Source organism: Meriones unguiculatus, chromosome 1 (assembly GCF_030254825.1).
Source record: "Meriones unguiculatus strain TT.TT164.6M chromosome 1, Bangor_MerUng_6.1, whole genome shotgun sequence".
NCBI classification, from domain to species: domain Eukaryota; kingdom Metazoa; phylum Chordata; class Mammalia; order Rodentia; family Muridae; genus Meriones; species Meriones unguiculatus.
Window position 1 is genome coordinate 145,576,060 of NC_083349.1, and position 19,483 is coordinate 145,595,542.

Consider the following 19,483-nt stretch of genomic DNA (forward strand, 5'->3'; position numbering starts at 1 on the left):
TGCAAATAGCAATGCTTTAAGTTTTTTCTTTAATTTAATTTTTCTTTAATTTGATGTTGGCGATCAGCTTGCTGTATATTGTCTTTATTGTCTTTAGGCATGTGCCTTGTGTTCCTGATCATTCCAAGACTTATCATGAAAGGGTGTTGAATTTTGACAAAGGCTTTTCAGCCTCTAATGATATGATCATGTCGCTTTTTTCTTTCAGTAGTATTTATATTGTGGATTACATTACCACATTTTCATATGTTGAAACATCCCTGCATCTCTCTTATGTATTCTACTTGATCATGGTAGATGATCTTTTTTATGTGCTCTTGGATTCAGTTTGTGAATATTTTATTGAGTATTTGTTCATCAATGTTCATGAAAAAATCTGTTTGAAATTCTTTCGTGTGTGTGTGTGTATGTGTGTCTTTGTGTGGTTTAGGAATAAGGGAGACTGTGGCCTCAAAACATAAATTTGTGGATTCGTGTGGATAGATACTGTTTAAATTTGGTTTTGTCATGAAACATTTTGTTTGCTCTACCTGTGGAAATTGAAAGTTTGCTGGGAATGGAAGTCTGGGGTGGCATCTGTGGTTATAGAGCCTGAAAAATATCTATCCAAGCCCTTCTGGCTTTTGGAATCTGTGTTAGTGGGCTGGGTGTAGTTCTGATAGGTCTGCCTTTGTGTGTTGGTTGGCGTTTTCCCCTTGCAGCCTTTAAAATCATTTCTTTTTCTGTACATTTAGCACTTTGATTATGTGACAGTAAAACTTCACGGTCCAATCTATATTGGGTGCTCTGTAGGCTTCTTGTGTGCTTATAGGCCTCTCTTTCTTTAGGTAAGGGAAATTTTCTCTGATTTTGTTGAAAATGTTTTTTGGACCTTTGAGCTGGGAATTGTCTTCTTCACTCTTACTCTTACATTTGTTCTTTTCATATTTTTTCAGATTTCCTGGATGTTTTGTGTCAGGAACTCTTTAGACTTAACATTTTTTTTTTTTTTTTACCTATAAATCTATTCAATCTATCCTATCTTCAAACCCTGAGCTTCTTTTCTTCCATTTCTTATATTCTTTTGGTGATGCTTGCTTCTGCAATTCCTGTTTGCTTACCCAGATTTTCCATTTTCAGAATTCCCTCAGTTTGTATTTCCTTTATTGTTTTCATTAATTTTTTTTTTCAGGTCTTGAACAACATGTTTCCCTCATATGTTTGTTTTTTTCTTTCTTGTTTTTCTTCACATTCTTTAAGGGATTTATTGATTTACTTCAATTTTTTGTCTTTTTCTCAAACCCCCTGTGGTTCTCTCCTTCCTCCCCTCCCAATCCCTCCCTTCCTCCACCCTCTGCATGCATGCCCCTCCCCAAGTCCACTGATAGGGGAGGACTTCTTTTCCTTCCTTCTGATCCTAGTCAATTAGGTCTCATCAGGAGTGGCTGCCTTGTCTTCTTCTGTGGCCTGGTAATACTGCTTCCCCCTCAGGGGGAGGTAATTAAAGAGCAGGCCAATCAGTTCATCGCAGAGACAGTCCCTGTTCCTATCACAATGGAACCCACTTGGATACTGAACTGCCATGGGCTACATCTGTGCAGGGGTCTTAGGTTATCTCCATGCATAGTCCTTGGTTGGAGTATCAGTCTCAGGAAAGACCCCTGTGCTCAGATATTTTGGTTCTGTTGCTCTTCTTATGGAGTTCCTGTCCTCTCCAGATCTTACTGTTTTCCACTTCTTTCCTAAGATTCCCTGCACTCTGCCCAAAGGTTGCCCATAAGTCTCAGTATCATCCACTACGACCAAGTAGGCTTCATTCCAGGCATGCAGGGGTGGTTCAGTATATGGAAATTCATCAATGTGATCCACCACATAAACAAACTGAAGGAGAAAAACCACATGATCATCTCCTTAGATGCTGAAAAGGCATTTGACAAAATCCAACATCCATTCGTGTTTAAAGTATTAGAGAGATCAAGGATACAAGGCACATACCTGAACATAGTAAAGGTGATATACAGCAAGCCTATAGCCAACATCAAACTCAATGGAGAGAAACTTAAATCATTCCCACTGAAATCAGGGACAAGGCAAGGCTGCCCACTCTCTCCATATCTTTTCAACATTGTTCTTGAAGTCCTAGCTAGAGCAATAAGACAATTGAAGGAGATCAAGGGGATACAAATTGGAAAGGAAGAAGTCAAAGTATCACTATTTGCAGATGATATGATAGTATACCTGAGTGACCCCAAAAACTCTACCAGGGAACTTCTACAGCTGATTAACACCTTCGGCAAAGTAGCTGAATACAAAATTAACTAAAAAAATCAGTAGCCTTCCTGTATACAAAGGACAAAAGGGCTGAGAAAGAAATTTTTCTCAAAATTTTAAGGGATTTTTTTGCCATGGACTGACCCAGTCGGGTCCCACAACCGTGGGAGAATCAGGGTTTTGGATATTCAGGAAGGTACAGGTTCAGTGGATGACAGTCAGAGACTACACCAGTTCAGCTTTGAATCTGCTGCAATTTTACTGAAGTCAAGCTAATAATTTTATAGTAATTACATAAGGAAACACCTTAAAATTGGCATACTTCTTGGAACATTTAGATTTTTACCAAGAATACAAAGTTTACATTTTAACTCAAAAGTGTAGCCAGACTTAGAGCAGTGCCCACAAGAAATCTTGGCCTAAAAACTTTTTGATCAAAGCAAACAAAGGACAAAAAAACCTCACACTCGTGGCTATTCATGCAATTTCATTATTACTAACTAGTGAATGGAAAAGTCAGGGGCTGTTACGGTCCTCCGAGCCAAGTCGGATACCTGCCAAAATCTTTCTCTGCATTGAAGTCTAAATACACCTTTGTTAACCATCCTCCCAATGTCTTCTAAAGATTTATGATCCTCCTTAGAAATAATAAATACCCCAAGGGGGACATGCTCGAGCCAGCTGTATTTTCTCATGCTCTCTTTCCCTAAAGAGGAGCCCACTATTTTTTCACTATTCTTGTAATGCTTTCTGATACTGAATCTGATTCATTACTTCTTTTAAGATTTTATTTTTCTTCCACTCTATTCTTGTTCAAGCTTTTAATAATCTATCAAAGATATGTTTCCTTGAATAGTTAATTGTGCTGTTCCAAGAATCACAGAGAAAGGACAAAAGGCTCATTACTCCAACTCCGCAATCAAGGAAGCATAGGAATCTCGGAGTATGTCTTTTTGGCTTAGGTGGTCAGGGGGGAGCACTTTTTCCAGGGACCTCCAGGGAGCTTATACCCGAGGAAGCGTATCTCCCGTCTAGCAGCACAACCATTTGCCATGCTACACAGACGACACTGGAGTTGGTGTGGCAATTTTTCATCTTTAAAGGTTTCTATCATCTCATAAAATTGGTTTTAAGGTCCTTTTCTTGTTCTTTAGGTGCACTGGAATATTCAGCTCTTACTGTTATAGGATAGCTGGGCCCTGGTGGTACCAGATTTCCACAGCTGTTGTTGATTGTATTCTTACACTGGCATTTAGGTATCTGAGTTTGGTTGATTATAGATCTAGGTACAGATGTCTGAGTTTGTCTTTGATGGATGGGTATTTTGTTTCTTTCTTCTTTGGTCTTCTGGGCTTTGTGACCTGTATTTCTGGCAGCCTGCTTGACCTCTGAACCCTAGGGAGTCTCTGACTGGGTTGCAGCAGGGAGTCTCTGTTCTTTAAACTGGTGTGGCTTATACCTGAGCAGCTAGAGACTGCCAGAATGGCAGTAGGGTCCTGGCTACTGGATAGGCAGCAAGGTGGGAGGGGAGTGTTGGTAGAATGGGTCTTGGAGAACTGAGTCTAGGGATTTGGGCAGTTTATCTGGCAGGGGCTCACTCACCTGACCTTATGGCTGGTTTGTCCTGCTTAATTTTTTTTTTTTAATTTAGATGTACATTTGAAACTTTTAGATTCATTGTTATGGTAGTTGGCAAAGAGGAATCCCAAGACCAAAGAAAGAGAGGAAGGACTAAGGAAAGAGAGGCCCTGAGCTTCCCTGGAGAAAGCTTTGCTCCAGCAGAAGTGTTAGAGTTCTGCTCAGAGAGGCATCCAGGCAACTGGGAGTGAAGGATTACCACAGAGTCACACAGCAGAACAAGCCCCAGGCAAGAGGTTTATCGGGAGGGAAAGACCCAGGAGGGCAGCTGCCACTGCTCAGACAAGCGGCAGCAGGGAACTGAGCGGAAGGCAGGTTTGTCTGGGAACAAAGCTTTCCAGGGCGAAGATTTCAAGAGTAAGGAGTGGGTAGGATTTTAATTCTTGAGCTTGGGCAAGCTCAGGGATTGGTGGGTTTTTCTGTTCAGAGATTGGTTAGTTTTTGTGGTAAACTTAGGAATTAGTGTGTTTTTCTGTTCAGGAATTGGTGGGTTTCTATGGCAAGCTCAGGAATTGGTAGGATTCTGTTTCTTTTCACTGGTCTTGGGCTGGGAGTCAAGTCTGGGTTAGTATGTAAAAAGGAATAATAGAGAAGGGAGAAGTATTATTTTCCCTGAAGAGACGAAGGACTGCCTGTGGATAGAGAAGAGAGAGACGTGGCCCAAGGGCAAATATCAGTTTATAAAGAAAAAAGGGGGAACCCCATGTTAGGATGAGTCTGTTAATTTTGATCAGACAGATTTGATCACTATAAAATTTTAATGGATGGACTTTGGTAGTTAAATGAAGAAGGAAGGAGTGGCCAGTAAAGGAACAGACCTTGAATGCTAGCTTTAGGAATGAATCCTAATGGTTTTTAGCAACAAGGGAGAAGGGTAAAAGGCAAAACTTGTCAGTGCTATGTTTGTCATATTGGGGCCTATGTTTGCCGTGCTCAGGCCTGTTAAAGCCCATTCACCTAGGAGCTGAAGTTAAAAGCCCCAGTGTTTCCCGCGGTCCTCAGTGACCCACAGTGTGTGGTACCATGATGTGTTTTGTCTGTCCAGTTGCACCGAGATCCAAGCCTCAGCCTTCCAAGGTATTCCAAGGTTCAAAATGAGAACAAAATGAGACTTCCCATTAAGGTTCCCTAGGAAGCACCCACAGCATGTCCTTGGGACTTGTGTGTACAGAAATCTCACATGTGAAACCAGGAGCAGGTCTGGACTCAGCTAACTACCCAGTCTAGACTATAATATGGGTCAATCATCCCAGGTGTTTGATGGTTACTGACATGAGGCACAGGTCCCCACATGGCAAAGGATGAGTCTCAGAATGATATAGGAGATTAAATGGTGTGGGGGTCAAGCAGGCTTGAAACAGAACAATTAATGTTTCCCCGGCCTGTAATGCCCCGTTTCCCACATGTGAAGACCATGCGAAGAAAGTTCCTGAATCTTGGATGGTTGATTACTTTCTTTTAAATTTTTTCTGTGTGTGGTTATTTTGGCTACATGCCTATCTGTCCACCGCAAGCATGCCTAGTGTCTACAGAAGCCAAAAGGGGACATTGGATCCCCTGTCACTGGAGTTAGAAACAGTTATGAACTGCCATGGGTGTGCTAGGAACTGACCTTGGGTCCTCTGCAGGAGCCTCCAGGGCTCTTAACCACCGAGCCTCTCTCCAGCCCTCCCAGGTGGGTGTTTTCAGAGGCAGATCTGACAGCTAGAAGGCAGAGAGCAAGAACTTGCTGGAACTATGGCTGGAAGGGGCAGGTGTGTTTGGCAGATCTGGGCTAGGAATAAGGGACACAGACTTTCTCCATATTGTTACTAATACCCAGGATCTAATGCCAATCGCATTAGATTCTATAAACACAGTGAAGAAAGAGTAGAGTTAGATGCTAATGTTGTTTGAATTCAGTGACTCCCTGAGCAGAGAGATCCCTGTGTTTGGTGCAGGATCAACTGAAGGAGGATGGACAAAGCAAAGCCCTGTTCTTCACCCTCAAGAAGTGACAGTGTCCCACCACAAAACACATGATTTCCTGTCTAGTGCATGGCCTGCAGATTCATGGAATTCTACAGAAATGCTCCAGACTGAGGTGGCGTAGTTCTATTGGGAAATCTAACTGTCCATTTGTTTTCTCTTCCTGGATAAGACGTGCTCTGTAGCTGCTTATAGCCAAGATTAACATCAGCTCCTCCCTGCTCCACAGGCACCTGGGTAGCCTCCAGGGTGGACACATTGGACACCTGACTACAGACAGGCAGCTTGCGCTTCATCTGTGGCCTGTGTGAGCCTGATGTGGCTGCTGTGTTCCCTGGGTCTCTCTTTCACCATGACAGCACACACGTGGTTAGTGAATGTTGCAACATCTGTATGAGCAGGAAGCCGACACTGGGTCAGGACAGCTGTCAGGTCAGCAGCATCTGTCACTATTTGCCTGCAGGAGAGAAGCTGCTAGACTCGCTCCCTGAGGGCACGGAGTCATCAGGAGGACCTTTATCCTCTGTTCCCTCTCTTAGGGACCCTGTCCTTCCTGTAAAGTCTCATAAGTGGTTAGAACAGTTGACTAACGACCTGGGCGCCTGTGTGGTTGTGCTCTACAGGCTGAGACTCGGCATGAGAGGCCCAGGTGACCTCACCTAACGGTGGTTCTCCTGGCGGTACACTGGCTGGGTCTATAAGCTAGGAGCTGCAGAAAGCCGATAAATCATTCTGCTCTGTTAGTGCTCACAGGTCATATTCCAGCCCTTCTGACACTCCCCAGGTCACTGGTAGTCAGAAGCACGAGACATTGTCTGGGGCTATGACTTTCCGCTGATTCCTCCTTTAATAAGAACTCCCTCAGCAAAGGATTCTGCTATTGCAGCCAGTCTACTCTGAGGGCGTCATGCATTAAATGCTCAAAACTCAGTATGGGCACAAAGTCCAGGCAGGAAGTAGGAGCAGTCCAGACCAATGTGGACAACGTGGAAACAACCCCACGTAGCATCCAACGGTCACAAAGAACCACCGTTGTTTCAGTCACGACACGTATGTATTTGCTCAGTTTCGACCGGAGCACTTCAGATTTGTAGGGTAAAGCATCGTGTGTCTCTCTGGACTGTGTTTCAAAGCAGCAGAGATCCATTCATGTACCTTGTGTTTCTGCCACCGTGTACACTCCAGTGTGCTTTATTGGCGGCTGTTATGAATGGTGTTATTTTGATGTATGTGTTGTTAATGTGTGTGTGTGTGTGTGTGTGTGTGTGTTAGTGCGTGCACCACTTCTTTTGTTTTTGATGGTGTGGAATTATTTATTTCCTGTGTTTTCTTGGATGTAGTCACCCTCGTTGAGATGGGGTTTTCCTTCTGGTATTTTCTGTAGGGCCAGATCTGTAGATATTGTTTAGATTTGGTTTTGTCTTGGAATGTCTGTTTTCTCCATCTATGGGGATTGAGAGTTCTGCTGGGTAAGTACTCTGGGCTGAAACCTGTGCTCTCTCAGGGTTTGCAAGACATCTGCCCAGGTCTTTCTTGCTTTTAGAGTCTCTGATGAGAAGTCAAGTGTAATTCTGATAGGTCTGCCTTTATATGTTATTTGGCCTTCTCCCCTTGCAGCTTTTAATATTCTTTCATTGTTCTGAAGGTTTAGTGTTTTGATTATCATACAGTTGGGAGGATTTTCTTTTTTGGGCCAGTCTAATTGGTGCTCTGTAAGCCTCTTGTATGTTTATAGGCATCCCTTTCTTCAAGTTAGGAAAATTTTCTTCTATGATTTTGTTGAAAATATTTTCTGGTGTTTGGAGCTGGGAATATTCACCTTCCTGTATTCCTGTTATTCATAGGTTAGGTCTTTTTATAATATCCCAGATGTTTTGTGTCAGGATTTTTTTTTTACCTTTAACATTTTCTTTGACTGATATTTCAATTTCCTCTATGATATCTTCTACATCTGAGATTCTCTCTTCCATCTCTTAGATTCTGTTGAAGATATTTGTGTCAGTTACTCCTGTTCTCTTTCCTAAGTTTTCTATCTCCAGGATTCCTTCACATTGCGCTTTCTTGCTTGCTTCTACTTTCATTTTTAGGTCTTGGACAGTTTTATTCATTTTCTTCACCTTTTGATTCTCTTTTCCTGAATTTATTTAAGAGATTTTTTCATTTCTTATTTAAAGGCCTCTCTCATCTTCATGAGATCAGATTTAAGATCGTTCTTTCTTTCTTTTAGTTATGCAATGAAAATCAAGCCCAGTTTATGAGAACAAAAGATCTAAGCCCAGGAGCTCCTTACAGAGACTGATACACCAACGGAGGACCATGCATGGAGAGGACCTAGACCCCCTGCTCAGAGGTAGCTCATAAGCAGCTCAGTCTCCATGTGGATCTCCAAGTGAGGGGGGCGGGGGCTGCCTCAATCATGAACTCAGTTGACTACTCTCTGATCACTCATCCCTGATGATGCATCATTGCCAGGCCACGGAGGAAGAGGATCCAGGCAGTCCTGATGAGACTTAACAAGCTATGAGCAGATGGCAGAGGAGGGAAACTCCTTTCAGTGGATTAGGGGAAGGAGATAAGGGGAATAGGGAAGGGGAGTGAGACTAGGGGAGTTGAGGGAGGGGCCTTCAACCAGGATATATAATGAATAAATTATGAATAAAAAAATTAAAAAAATTATATGAGTATTCACTGTATGAAAGTTTCAAATAAAATAAGAATATAAAAGCATTTAAATTTATGTGAACAAGCATATACATGTTTATATACATGTTTATAGTAGAATCATTTCTGTGAAGGAAATATTTTATTATGTTTATTTATTTTTCTGATGCTTAGGGCTGAACTCACAACTTTTTCAAGTACTTCTCTACTGAGCTAAATCCTCAGTCTCAGTGCAATATTTTATTTTTATTTTTAAATTTTATTTATTATTTATTACAATTTATTCACTTTGTATCCCAGCTTTAGCCCCCTCACTCATTTCCTCCCCGTCACTCTCACCCTCCCTCTTTTCCTCTCTATGCCCTTCCCCTAGCCCACTAATAGGGGAAGTCTTCCACCTCTTTGATCTGACCATAGCCTATCAGGTCTCATCAGGACTGGCTGCATTGTCTTCCTCTGAGGCCTGGCAAGGCTGCACACCCTAGAGGGAGGTGATCAAAGGGCCAGCCACTGAGTTCATGTTCGAGACAGCCCCTGTTCCCCTTACTAGGGAGTCCACTTGGAGACTGAGCTGCTTATGAACTACCTCTGGGCAGGGTGTCTAGGTCCTCTCCATGCATGGTCCTTGGTTGGAGTATTGTTCTCTGCAGGCCTTCTTGGGCCTAGATTTTTGGCTCTGTTGGTCTCCTATCCCCTCCAGGTCTTTCTGTATTCCCCCTTCTTCCCTGCACTCTGACCAGAGTTTAGTTATGAGTCTCAACATGTGCTATGATACCTCAATCAGTAGAGTCTTCCAGAGGCCCTCTGTGGTAGGCTACTGTCCTGTTGCCTGTTTTCTTCCTCTTTCGATGTTCATACCATTTGTCTTTCTGAATGGGGATTGAGCATCTTACCCAGGGTCCTCCTTCTTGCTTAGCTTCCTTAAGGTGTACAGATTTTAGTATGTTTATCCTATGTTATATGTCTAATATCCACTTATATGTGAGTATATACCATGTGTGTCTTTCTGCTTCTGGGATACCTCTCTCAGGATGATCTTTTCTAGTTCCCACTATTTGCCTTCAAATTTCACAATATCCTTGTTTTTAATTGCTGAGTAGTATTGTGCAAATGTACCACAATTTCTGTATCCATTCTTCCATTGAGGGACATATGGTTTGTTTCCAGATTCTGGCTATTACAAATAAAGCTACTATCAACATGGTTGAGCAAATGTCCTTGTTGTATACTTGAGCATATTTTGGATATATATCTAGGAGTGGTATGCCTGGATCTTGAAAAGCACTATACCTATTATATGGGAAAGTGCCAGATTGATTCCAAAGTGGTTATACAAGTTTATATTCCAACCAGCAATGGAGGAGGGTTCCCCTTTCTCCACATCCTATCCAGCATGTATTGTCACTTGAGTCTTTGATCTTAGCCATTCTGATGGGTGTAGGTGAAATCTCAGGGTTGTTTTGATTTACATTTCCCTGATGACTAAGGACGTTGAGCATTTCTTTAAGTGTTTCTCTGCCATTCAATATTCCTCTATTGCGAATTCTCTGTTTAGCTCTGTATCCCATTTTTCAGTTGGATTACTTGATTTGTTGCTTTTTAACTTCTTGAGTTCTTTATATTCTGAATATTGGCCCTCTGTCAAATATAGGGTTGGTGAAGACTTTCCCAATCTGTGGGCTGTCATTTTGTTCTGATCTCAGTGTCCTTTGCTTTGCAGAAGTTTTTCAGTTTCATGAGGTCTCATTTATGGATTGTTGCTCTTAAGCCTGTGCTGTTGGTTTTCTGATCAGGGAGTTGTCTCCTGTGCCAATGAGTTCAAGGCTCTTCCCCACTTTTTCTTCTAACAGGTTTAGTGTGTCTCATTTTATGTTGAGGTCTTTGATCCATTTGGACTTTAATTTTGTACAGTGTGATAAATATGGATCTATTTGTATTTTTCTACATGTAGACATCCAGTTAGACCAGCACGATTTGTTGAAGATGCTGTCTCTTTTTCATTGTATGCTTGTTGGTATAATGTTCTTTTGAAATGTATACACCTTACCCTTGTTCATTCAAATGCTGATTTCTTACCCCCTCCCCCGGCACTCTCTGGTTTCAATATGGATATTGCATTGTGATACTCATTTTAAGCATCCTGTCTCAACTCTTGTGTAAACAGGCCAAAATAAAGCAACTATGTCTAATATCAACACACGGTTGAGCTAGGAGGAGCCAGAGGACAGGAAAGAGGAGAGGAGCTAGAGGGCAGGAAATGAGTGGGAGGAGAAAGGGTGAGAGGAGAGAGAGGAGAGCAGAACTGGAGGACAGACCTTGGAACTACGTGGAGATGGACTGGACATAATATTTCACCAAAAGCAAGTATAAGGTGGGAGATCTAAATGTTAGGAATCTATGAGGGCATGGAGGTTTAGGAGGGAGTAACTATTGCCCAGCATTGTGTTCTAGGTTAACTAAATAAACCCAGTCTCTGTGTGGTGATTTGGTTATACAGCTGTTTAGGACTAACAGCAGAATTACCAGAAGATATATCAATAGTAAATATTAATCACCACCTACAACATATGCTTTTGGCTTCTTTGTCAAAAATCAGGTGTCCACATGTGTGTGAGTTTATTTTGGGTTTCTGATTTTAATTTATTGATCCACCATTCTGTTTCTATGCCAGTACCATGCAGTTTTTATTACTGTTGCTCTATAGTATAGGCTGGGATCAGGGATGGAGATGCCTATAAAAGACCTGTTATTGTATGGGATTGTTTTGGCAATTCTGGGTTTTTTGTTTTTCAATATGAAATTGAGAATTTTTCTTTCAAGGTCTGTAAAGAATTGTGTTGGTATTTTGATGGGAATTGCATTGAATCTGTAGATTGCTTTTGGCAGCATGGCCATTTTTACTATGTTAATCATACCAATCCATGAGCATGGGAGATCTTTCCATCTTCTGAGATCTTCTTCAATTTCTTTCTTCAGACACTTGAATTTTTTTTTTCCAAACAGGTCTTTGACTTGCTTGGTTTGAGTCACACCAAGGTAGTTTATGTTATTTGTGGATATTGTGAAGTGTTGTTTTCCTAATTTCTTTCTCAGCCCTTTTGCCTTTCATATACAGGAAGGCTACTGCCTTTTTTGAGTTAATTTTGTATCCAGCCACATAACTCAAGGAGTTTATCAGCTGAAGGAGTTCTCTGGTTGAATGTTGGGGGTCACACATGTGTACTATCATATCATCTGCAAATAGTGATACTTTGACTTCTTCCTTTCTGCTTTGTATCCCCTTGATCTCCTTTAGTTGTCTTTTTGCTCTAGCTAGAAATTCAAGTACTATGTTGAAGAGATACAGAGAGAATGGGCAGCCTTGCTTTGTTCCTGATTTCAGTGAGATTGATTTAAGTTTCCCTACCTTTAGTTTGATGTTGGCTATAGGCTTGCCGTATATTGTCTTTACTATGTTTAGGTATGTGCCTTGTATCCCTGGTTTTTTTGGGGGGGTTGTTTGTTTTTGTTTTTTTGCATCTAAGGAGATGATCATGTGTTTTTTTCTCCTTTAGTTTGTTTATATGGTGGATTACATGATGGATTTCCATATATTGAACCATCCCTGCATGCCTGGGATGAAGCCTATTTGGTCGTGGTGGATGATATCTTTTATGTGTTCTTGAATTTGGTTTGCAAGTATTTTATTGATTATTTTTGCATCAATGTTCATAAGAGAGATAGATAGAACAAAAAAGTTCTCTTTTTTTCTTGGGTCTGTGTGTGGTTTAGGTATCAAGGTGACTGTGGCCTCATAGAATGAGTTTGTAATATTCCTTCTGTTTCTATATTTTGTGGAATAGTTGGAAGAGAATTTGAGTTAGCTCTTCTTTGAAGGTCTGGTAGAATTCTGCACTGAAACCATCTGGCCCTGGGCTTTTTTTTTTTTTAAATGGGGACTTTTGATGACTGCTTCTATTTCCTTGGGGAATATAGGACTATTTAATCTATTTACCTGATCTTGATTTAATTTGGTAAATGGAATCTATCAAGAAAATTGTCCATTTCCTTTAGACTTTCAAATTTTGTGGCATATAGGCTTTTATAGTAAGACCTAATGATTGTTTGGATTTCCTCAGTGTCCATCATTATGTCCCCTTTTCATTTCTGATTTTGCTGAGTTGGATAGTTTCTGACTTTTAGTTAGTTTGGCTAAAGGTTTGTCTATCTTGTTGATTTTCTCAAAGAACCAGCTCTTGGTTTCATTGAATTGTTTTCTTTGTTTCTAATTCATTTATTTCAGCTCTCTGTTTGATTATTTCCAATCATCTTCTCCTCTTGGGTGTGTCTGCTTCTTTTTTTTTTTTTTCTAGGTCTTTTAGGTGTGCTTTTAAGTTGCTTGTATGAGATGTCTCCAACTTCTTTCTGAAGTCACTTAATGCTACGATGGCCCAAGATGGCGCAACAGGCTCATTCCGTATCTGAGGGGCACAAGATGCAAAACACCAAAATTGGTGAGTGCAAGGGCAGCTGAAGCCAGAACATCCATCTCATTTCCTGGGCAAGAGGGAACAACCTGTAAGCTGGGACAGTTTAGATCCAGGTCACCTGTAGACACCTCTGGGGACTGAGAGCGGTGAATATTCAAACCTCCTGCGCTTTCCTTTTCCCCAAGCACAGGCCTCCCTGCTCAGCTGAGGCGGCAGTGGTTGCCCCAAGCATGAGCCTCCATCCTTGGTGACTGAAATGACACAGATGGACTTCCCAGGGCTGCAGCTGTGGTGGGGCTGCAGCCAGTCCAAGCAGGAGCCTCCGTGCTCTGTGACTGAGACAGCAGAGGCAGCTGTACCAAGTACAGGCCTCCCTGTCCAGCGGTCAAACAGTGGACACACCGAGCTGATGGATCTCCTACACTCCCTTTTGCCCCCGTGGGCTGAAATCTGAGAGTAGAGAACAGAGGAAATCCCTGTGCTTTCTGATTAGGGCTGCGAGCAAGTAAGTGTACCTTCAGGTGAGTGCATGCAGAGCCCCAGATCCAGGGGTGCCTCTAAGCTAGCAGCCAGACATTGGATCCCTCCCAACCACACTCCCACTGTGGGCAACATCGGGATCCTTTGAAAAGTATTCTCAACATTGAATGGCTTACAGGCCACTGAGGTATTCAGGGCATCTGCACATGTACATTCTGTCCATGAACAGTGCCAGAACCCACATCCCTCCCATGCTTAAGCTCCACCTTCCAGGCATCTATGTGTTCTAGCACCATCTCCCTCAAGGCATACACTTCCACGCCCACACCCACGCTTGTGCATATGCGCCTTCGACCTTCCTCCCTTAGCTACAGCTGAAATACCAACATCCACTTTCAAACGGTGGAAAGGTCTCTTCCTGAAGAACACTCCAGACACCAGAGACAGATGGATCCAGTCTGAAGTAAAGACTCCAGGAACAAACAGCGAAGGTTATGGATAAGCAGATGGCTAGAGGTCGGCATAAGAACACATCAAATAAAAATCAGGACAGCATAGCTTCACCAGCAGCCACAAAAATCAATGGATATGTTAATTCATCAGAAACACAGGAAAATTATTTTTGTCATATATATTTATTTAATTATTTTTACTTTTATTAATTACAGTTTATTCACTTTGTATCCCCCCCTGTACCTCCCTCCCTCCTCCCTTCCCAACCCCACCTTTCCTCTTTCCCACCTGTGTCTCTTTCCCAGTCCACTGATAAGGGAGGTCCTCCTCCCCTTCTCTCTGATCCTAGTCTATCAGGTCTCATCAGGAGTGGCTGCATTGTCTTCGTCTGTGGCCTGGTAAGGCTGCTCTCCCCTCAGGGGGAGGTGATCAAAGAGCAGGCCAATCAGATTATGTCAGAGACAGTCCCTGTCTCCATTACTATGGAACCCACTTGGATACTGAACTGCCATGGGCTACCTCTGTGCAAGGGTTCCAGGCCATCTTCATGAGTGGTCCTTGGCTGGAGTATCAGTCTCAAAAAAGACTCCTATGCCTAGACTTTTTGGATCTGTTGCTCTCCTTGTGGAGCTCCTGTCCTCTCCAGGTCTTACTATTTCCCACTTCTTTCATAAGATTCCCTGCACTCTGCCCAAAGTTTGACTATGAGTCTCAGCATCTGCCTTGATACCCTGCAGGGTAGAGCCTTTCAGAGGCCCTCTGTGGTAGACTCCTGTCCTGTTCCCTGTTTCCTCCCTCCTCTGATGTCCATCCTCTTTGCCTTTCTGAATGGGGATTGAGCATCTTAGCCATACTTCTCCTTCCTGATTAGCTCAGGAAAATGATTTTAATCTATTCTTATCCAGTTATAAAGAGGAAATGAATGAAGTTCTCAAAGAAATACAGTCATATACAGCCAAACAAATAGAGGCATAAGTAGAGGCATATAGAGAGGAAATGAACAAAAAAATAGACACCATCATGGACAGACAGGAATACAAATTCAAACAGATGAAGGAAATGGTGCAAAACATCAAAAAAAAAGAACTAGAACAAATAAATAAAACACAAACAGAGAAAACCCTGGAGCTGGAGAACTTAGAGAAAAGATCAGATACATCTCTCAAAAAAAAAGTAATACTGGAAAAGTTCCAAACAGAAAACATCCAAGAAATCAAGGATAACATGAAAAGATGAAATCTAAGAATATTAGGAATAGACGAAAAAGAAGATTCCAGGCTCCAAGGTCCAGAAAACATTTTCAAGAAAATCATAGAAAATTCTTCCAACTTAAAGAGATATCCATAAACATACAAGAGACCTACAGAACACCAAATAGACCAGAAAAGAAACTCTGCCTGCCACGTAATAGTCAAAACAATAAATCTACAGAACAAATAAAAAAGTATTAAAAGCAGCAAAAGAAAAAGGCCAAGTAACCTATAAAGTCATACCTAACAGAATCACACCAGACTTCTCAACAGAAACTTTGAAAGTTTAAAGGTCCTGTGAAGATGTCATGCAGACACTAAGAGACCACAGATGCCAATCAAGACTACTATACCCAGCAAAACTTTCAATCCACATGGATGGAGAAAACAAATATTCTGTGACAAAACTAAACTTAAACAATATCTACACAGCCCTACAGAAGATACTAGAAGGAAAACTCCAATCTAATGAAATCAACTACACCCAAGAAAACACAAGATATAGGTAACTTCACAACAACAAAAATCAAAAGAAAACAAGCACACCATCTCCACAATAAAAGGAACTACTATCTTTCAATATCAATGGACTCAACTCCCAATAAAAAGACACGGACTAACAGAATGGTTGCAGAAACCAGATCCAACATTCTGCTGCATCCAAGAAACATACCTCTGCAACAAAGATAAACACTACCTCAGAGTAAAGGTTGGAAAATGTTCTTCAAGCAAACAAATCCAGAAAACAAGCTGGAGTAGTCATCCTAATATCTAATAAAATAGACTTTCAACCAAAATTAGTCAAAAAAGAGGAGGAGGGACATTTCATTCTCATCAAAGGAAAAATCCACCAAGATGATATCACAATCCTGAACATCTATGCTCCAAATACAAGAGCATATGCATTCAGAAGTGAAACATTATTAAAGCTTAAATCACGTATTGATACCAACATCTTAATAGTGGGAGACTTCAACGCTCCACTCTCACCAAGTAACAGATCATTTACACAGAAGCTAAATAGGGAAATAATGGCATTTACAGACATCCTAAATCAAATGGACCTAATAGATGTCTACAGAACTTTTCACGCAAACGCAAAAGAATATACCTTCTTCTCAGCACCTCATGGAACCATCAACAGATACAAGATTGAAATAAACTCTTGTATCCAATCAGACCACCATGGCCTAAAACAAGATCTCAACAACAACAGAAATAGCAAAAAGCCAATATACACATGAAAACTAAACAACTCTTTACTCAAACACAGCTGGGTCAGGGACGAAATAAAGAAAGAAATTGGAGACTTCCTAAAATTCAATAAAATGAAGGCACAAGTTACCCAAACTTATGGGACACAATGAAAGCAGTGCTAAGAGGAAAGTTCATAGCACTAAGTGCCTTCAGAAAGAAATTTGAGACATCTCATATAAGCAACCTAACAGCACACCTGAAAGCCTTAGGGACAAGAAAAAAAAAAGCAGACACACCCAAGAGAAGTAGACAGTTGGAAATAATGAAACTCAGAGCTAAAATCAATAAACTAGAAACAAAAAAATTCAAAAAAATCAATGAAACCAAGAGCTTGTTCTTTGAGAAAATCAAGTTAGCCAAACTAACTAAAAGGCAGATAGATACCCAAACCAATAAAATAAGAAATGAAAAGGTAGACATAATGACAGACACTGAGGAAATCTAAAGAATTATTAGGTCTTACATCAAAAGCCTATAGCCACAAAATTTGAAAATCTAAATGAAATGGACAATTTTCTTTATAGATTTCATTTACCAACGCTAAACCAAGATCAGGTAAATAGATTAAATAGTCCTATATTCCCCAAGGAAATAAAAGCAGTCATCAAAAGTCTCCCTTCTAAAAAAAGCCCTGATTTGAGTGCAGAAGAGCTTACTTCAATACAGAAACAGAAGTTACCAAACTCATTTTATGAGGCCACAGTCGCCTTGGTACCTAAACCTCACAAAACCCAACAGGGAAAGAGAACTTTAGACCTATCTCTCTTATGAACATTGCCACAAAAATATTCAATAAAATACTCACAAACCAAATCCAAGAACACTTAAAAGATATCATCCACCACAACCAGGTAGGCTTCATCCCAGGCATGCAGGGGTGGTTCAATATATGGAAATCCATCAGTGTAATCCACCATATAAACAAACTGAAGAGAAAACCTCACATTGTTATATTTTTAGATGCTGAAAAAGCATTTGACAAAATCCAATACCTGTTCGTGTTTAAATTTTTGGAGAGATCAACGACATACGCACATACCTAAACATAGTAGAGGCAATACAAATTAATCCTATAGCCAACATCAAACTAAACACAAAGAAACTTAAATCAATCCCACTGATATCAGGGACAAGGCAAGACTGCCCACTCTCTCCAGATTTCCACAGAATTTGAAGTCCTACCTAGAGCAATAGGACAACTAAAGGAGATCAAGAAAATACATATCAGATACAAATCAGAAAGGAAGAAATCCAAGTATCATTATTCACAGATGATATGATAGTATATCTGAGTGGACCCCAAAAATTCTACCGGAGAACTCCCTCAGCTGATAAACACCTTCAGCAAATTGGCTGGATACAAAATTAACTAAAAAAAAAAAAAACAGAAGCCTTCCTGTGTATGAAAGACAAAAGGGCTGAGAAAGAAAAACTACCTTCACAATAGCCACAAATAACATAAAGTATCTTGGTGTAACTCTACCCAAACAAGTGAAAGACTTGTATGAAAAAAAAAAAAAAAAAAAAAAAAAAAACCCTTCAAGTCTCTGAAGAAAGAAACTGAAGAAGATATTAGAAGATGGAAAGATCTCCCATGTTAATGGATTGGTAGGATTAACAGAAAAAATGGCCATCCTACCAAACGCAATTTATAGATTCAATGAAAACTCCATCAAAATACCAACAAAATTCTTTACAGAACTTGAAAGATCAATTTTCAGTTTCATATGGAAAAACAAAAACCCAGAATTGCTAAAACAATCCTGTATAGTAACAGATCTTCTGGAGGTAGCTCCATCCCTGATCTCAAGCTGTACTATAGAGCAACAGTAATAAAAACTGCATGGTACTGACATGGAAAGAGAATGGTAGATCAATACATTCAAATCAAAAACACAGAAATAAACCCACACATGTGTGGACACCTGATTTTTGACAAAGAAGCCAAAGGGGTCCTGGGAACCCTCCTCGGGTTGTTTGTAAAGCCTTGGGCTGGAGGCTAGAACTCAAAGGGTATCCCGGCTCTTCTGTGATGGATGTATCTTAGTTGGAACCCTAGGCATGGTATTGAAATTGGGATTTCAATCCTGGATGATCCTTGGGTCTGTTCTGGCAGATCTCTTTCACTTCTTCCAACTTTAATCCAGGGCTTCTGAGAAAAGATCGGAAACACTGTTTAGACTAATCTTATATTAGATGGATTTCAGAGGTCTAGAGAGCACACTGAACTGGATGACAGGCCCTGAATCCCACCTGTACTGAAGAGATCAGGGCAGAACGCACTTGACTTCCTGAGCATGCCTATTGTAGCCCTAGACATGGGATTTCATTTCCCCCAGTGATCACCAGGGGGCCATATCAGGATACATTCTCAACAACCAGAAAATTGTTTCCTGAGACATGCATGACCTTGCCTAGGAGACTGTTTTCTCATCCCTGTCCCTACTAACCTGTAGCTCACTCCCAAGACTTCGCTCTGATATCCTGGATCCTCCCTCTGTCTGGGGAAATGAAAGTCCCCTCCTTTCAGGTGTGTCCCATAGGGAAAGATACTGTGTTAGTCACCTAGACAAATTACGAAGGTGAGCTACGAAGATCAGAAAAAACCTTCACGTTCCCAAGACACATCTCAGCCGACACACAAAGCTGAACTGTTGCCTTGAAATGCTTCATAGGAAGCGGGAGCCTATGATTCTCTCCAGATGAATGGGTCACCTTTTCCCCAATACTGCAACATAAAATCCCCCCCCCCCACTACTCCTGGGCTTTTCTCCTGGATCAGAAATTTGACTGGTAGAACTACTGATAAAGGATTGATCATCATCCCCAATCATCAGTCAGTTGCTGTCTTTGCAGCCTGTTCTGTCACCTTTCTGCTGGGAGTAAAGAAATCCTTCCTAGAGCAATGAGAACACAGAAAAGACTGAATGCTCAGCTGTGTTTCTACAAGACATAGAGACACTACATGATGGAGGTTCCCTCGTTGATGCTGACAGACCCAAGGTGCAGACAGAGCAGATGTCAGCCCTGGGATGAGCTGTTTTTCTCTGAGGGCAT